The sequence below is a fragment of the Dipteris shenzhenensis genome, unplaced genomic scaffold, assembly GCF_047967505.1.
Source record: "Dipteris shenzhenensis isolate YYH24624 ecotype China unplaced genomic scaffold, Dip_SZ_1.0 scaf0487, whole genome shotgun sequence".
NCBI classification, from domain to species: Eukaryota; Viridiplantae; Streptophyta; class Polypodiopsida; order Gleicheniales; family Dipteridaceae; genus Dipteris; species Dipteris shenzhenensis.
In genome coordinates, this window is record NW_028239793.1 from 1 (window position 1) to 5,000 (window position 5,000).

The following is a 5,000-nucleotide window of genomic DNA, read 5'->3' on the forward strand; positions in this document are numbered from 1 at the left end:
CTATTTCGTTCATATACCCTAACTAGAGAGTATGTTGAAGATATGTTACCTCCCTCTCCCGATTCATCTGAAAAAGTAGGATTTTCACTTCCATCAGTTCTTTCTACAGGTACATCGAAAAGGATCTCTAAACGGTTTGAAATAATCTTATCAAGATCGAAGTATGCGCCATTTTGCATCTCTGATTCCTCGTCAAGTATTCCACCAAATGATAGATCTCCTCTCGATAGAAAGGCTTTCCTAGGTTCCTCGCTACTACTACCAATTCTTACCTTACTGGAAATCAAATTCGATTTTTTAACTCTTAAAAGAAATCCAGTCAGTCGGTTTCTTGATTCATTTATTAGTTGTGAATAGGCGTGTAGAATAGAAAATTCCCCCTCATTTCCGTGGGAATCTAACCCCAATAATTGGAAGAACCACTTACGATTCTAGGAAGAATCAATACATTTATTGGAATCATTTTCTGCTATTCCCGCTACAGAAGGGGAGAAAGGATCTCCCAACAATAAAGGAGAGTCGAGTGTAAAATGCCGACAATCTCTCTCTACTTTCCATAAATGAGATATTCTTCCGATACCGAAAGACACGGAATTCTTATATCATTCTTCTGCCAAATATGTCTTAATAGGAGTTCCATCGGCGGTGGGACCCATACCTAGTTCATGTATAGATGATTCTGTTGAAAAGCCGTGACTCACCGCCTCTGGAGAATCATCAGTGGATATTGCTCTTTCCTCCGGAGAGTAACTGCCTACAAAGCCATTTCCAGATCTTTTCATTGAATCATATTCTGGATTTCTCTCCTCACTTCAACTAGATAAACAAGTATCTTCGATAGGTATCTCCTTCCCAACCTTCTGATTTCTGGAATCAGACTCATCCCTTGAGTTGCTATGAAAAGCCTCCAATTCTCTAGATGTCTCTATTTGTGAGGAGACATACTTCGAGAAACCACAGGAAATTTCTAGTAATATACTTGGTACCTCAGTGAGTAATTGATTATCCGATAGATAATCAAGTTCGATAAATCTCTTTTCTAAGAGAGATCTCGTTAGATTCAATTCGCGCTCATCCTTATTCCATGGAGAAGGACTTTGGTGACAGGAATGCCACATATAAAAATCGGCGTAATCCCGGAATAGTGTCCAACTCCCCTCGTCAATGGAATTTAACCAATCTCTTATATCGCTATAGGATAGGGATACACCATCACGAGATGACATTGTATTCTTATGGGGTGGAAATAGAGACAAATTGGAGAGACCCTTCCGCTCGGAATAGAACGGTGATTCATCTCCCTGCCGATCTACTGAATCCCTGGATTCGAGTAACATTTTGTCCCAAAAGTCCGATATTACGGGAATGAAGGAATCGCTTCTTAATGTTGCTGTTTGTAGCCAATTAACCCTTTGCTTGTCATGGATTTTCCGGAGAAGTAACGAATCAGAATCATTTTAGTAACAGTCATCCTTACGAAGTATCACATTTATATAGAATTCAAAAAACTCATTTGAATCTTCTAGATTCTTATCCCCCAGTGATTTTTCAATCCTCTCAGTCACATCTCTGGATATATTCTTGATGGGGAGTGGATCCCTCATCAGCCGGACCCTCCATCCATCTGAAACCGAAGGATCCATCGCACTATATATGGGAACTTGCGGTTCTTCCCTCGTCGAAGTTGTGGAAATATTTCCGTTTGAATCCGAATAGTAAGAATTACGTGTCTTTCCCTTTCTATCCTTTTCAGCAGGTGAGCATCTTATTGATAGAGAAAGAGGATAGAACAGAATTTGTTGCTGGTTTTTTTACTACTCCACCAGTTCTATTAATTAGTTTCGCTAGATCTATAGAACCTCCTTCGATCAAATTTCTCTCACCTGAACGATGCATAGGAATTGGTATTGTTAGTAACATCAGGATTCCCGGAGTCACGCTATTACCCCGCTTCATTGAATCGCGCAGATTCCGTAAAAAGATTGAACTCAGAATTCATAAGTCAAATAATTTGATGGAGGGTTCATAACTGGAGAATAGACCAATTAGAAATTCCCCTAGATCTTGATTTTTCAATGATTCAAATGAGTAGTGGAATCCATCGGTTTCTGCTAACTTCGGAACTTCAGAGAATAAATCTGGACTTCTTACTTTTTCTTCTCCCACTTCTCTTACCTCATGATCTCTCTTCACTTTATCTATATGTGGTAGATACTACCCACCTCTCACATTCCATTATATAGATAATATCGAAAGATTCAAGGCCCAATGGAGTGAGTACTTTCGATGTGGTGATTTGTGGGTGTATTCGTACCTACCTGAAGCTGTCTCGGGAATCTCGAATTGTTGAAGAAACCTATCTATGTCTTATCTATCTCCTCATCAACTTATTTTATTCCGAGTGATAAAGACGAGTTCTCCAACCTGATGGGCGAACGACGGGGATTGAACCCGCGCGTGATGGATCCACAATCCATTGCCTTGATCCACTTGGCTACGTCCGCCCCCTACTTTCCCTATTCAGCTTTCTTAACTGGGAGAGAACAAGATCTACTAGGGTCATTCATTCGATGCGCGTACGTATTATTCGTCTATATATTAATACAAGAAAAAATATGTTAGGTGAAAAATGTATTCTCAATCTATTCCAGTGGGTACGGGACTACAAGCGTTCCGCTAATCAGAATGAGAATATCTTTGATTCCCATTCTCTGTAATCCTAGAAGGGTGTTTCAAAGATTCCCCAGAATCCAAGATTGGAAACTGATAATTGTAAGATTATGGCGAGATATTACTATTATTTCTATTCATTCCATCGGACGAATCTCCATTAAATACCAAACCTTATGCGAGGTTTGGTATTTAGTGATGCTGCACGACCAGACAGGTATTATCCGTTTACAGAAGGAGCTTCAACAGAAGCTAAGTCTAGAGGGAAATTATGAGCGTTACGTTCATGCATAACTTCCATACCTAGGTTAGCACGGTTGATGATATCAGCCCAGGTGTTAATAACACGACCTTGGCTATCAACCACGGATTGGTTGAAGTTAAAACCATTCAAGTTGAATGCCATGGTGCTGATACCCAAGGCAGTAAACCAGATGCCTACTACGGGCCAAGCGGCTAAGAAGAAGTGCAGAGAGCGAGAATTGTTAAAGCTGGCATATTGGAAGATCAAACGGCCAAAATAACCGTGAGCAGCTACGATGTTGTAGGTCTCTTCCTCTTGACCGAACTTGTAACCTGCATTAGCAGACTCATTCTCAGTAGTTTCTCTGATCAAACTAGAAGTTACCAAAGAACCATGCATAGCACTGAATAGAGAGCCGCCGAATACGCCAGCTACACCCAACATGTGGAAGGGATGCATAAGGATGTTGTGCTCAGCCTGGAAAACGATCATGAAGTTGAAAGTACCAGAAATTCCTAGGGGCATACCGTCAGAGAAACTTCCTTGACCGATTGGGTAGATCAGGAACACAGCGGTAGCAGCTGCAACGGGAGCTGAGTACGCAACAGCAATCCAAGGACGCATGCCTAAACGGAAACTAAGTTCCCACTCACGACCCATGTAGCAAGCTACACCAAGTAGGAAGTGAAGAACGATCAGTTCGTAAGGACCACCATTGTATAGCCATTCATCAACGGAAGCTGCTTCCCAGATTGGGTAGAAGTGTAAACCGATAGCTGCAGAAGTAGGAATGATAGCACCGGAGATAATGTTGTTTCCGTATAGCAAAGAACCGGAGACAGGCTCACGAATACCATCGATATCTACAGGGGGAGCTGCGATGAAAGCAATGATGAATACAGAGGTTGCGGTTAATAAGGTGGGAATCATTAAGACACCGAACCATCCGATGTAAAGACGGTTTTCAGTGCTGGTGATCCAGTCGCAGAAGCGACCCCATAGGCTTGCGCTTTCGCGTCTTTCTAAAGTTGCGGTCGTGGTAATTTTTGGTTTTCGAAACGATTGGTGATTACCCAAGCTGATGAGCCTGTTGATCCATAGTATATCACAGAATCCCACCTGTGTCAACTAATCTAATATTGATTGAATATCCGAAGAAACGGGAAGACTTCCCTTTGTTTTCGCACGATACTTCTTCAAACCTTGACTCTCTTTTCAGACGCATTTCCCTTTTATTATCATAAACCACGGGAAAGTCAACGTTAGTTCGGCTCCTCGAGTACATCATGGGAGATGCCAGCTTTGCCTTAGATGTACTACGACTCAATCATCGATTCGAGGTGAGGGACATACAGGATAAATATCTGCTGGCGTTGCCTGACATCCCCCCCCCCCCCCGAGGTGAGTAGTCCGCCCCAGGCGGAGATAGTTGAGAATGGTGGGAGTCGCGGGGATGCGGGCAGTGCCAATCATGTCGATCATGTCGATTGTGTCGATTGTGTCGATCATTCTAGTCATGTCGATCATGTCGATCATGTTGATTGCGTCGATTGCGTCGATCACTTTGGTCATGTCGATCATGTTGATCATGTCGATGATGTTATGGACTTTACGATTCGACACTAGTCTTTCTCTTTTTCATGAGGTACTATACCAGTGACAAAATTTCCCCTATGACTTGGATATTCTTTCTCCCATTATTTAATTTCTGCTTATCCATATGCTTCTGGCGTATCTTGATTCCTAATACCCTGCGCTCCGGAGTAGAAGGTTTCAATCCACCAATAAGAGGTTGTGGATTGAAACGAACCCGGAACTAACGGAAATGGGCAAAAGCCTTATTAGCTTCTGCCACCTTGTGAGTCTCCTCCTTCTTCCGTACAGCACTACCAGAATTTCTGGCAGCATCCATTAATTCATCACTTGATCTTAAAGCCATACTTCGACCTGAACGTTTTCGACACGCGATCAATAACCATCGGATAGCCAAAGCTCTTCCTTCTGCAGGTACTACTTCAACGGGGACTCGATAAGTCGATCCACCTACACGTTTGGATTCTGTTACTATATCGGGAGTTACCCTACG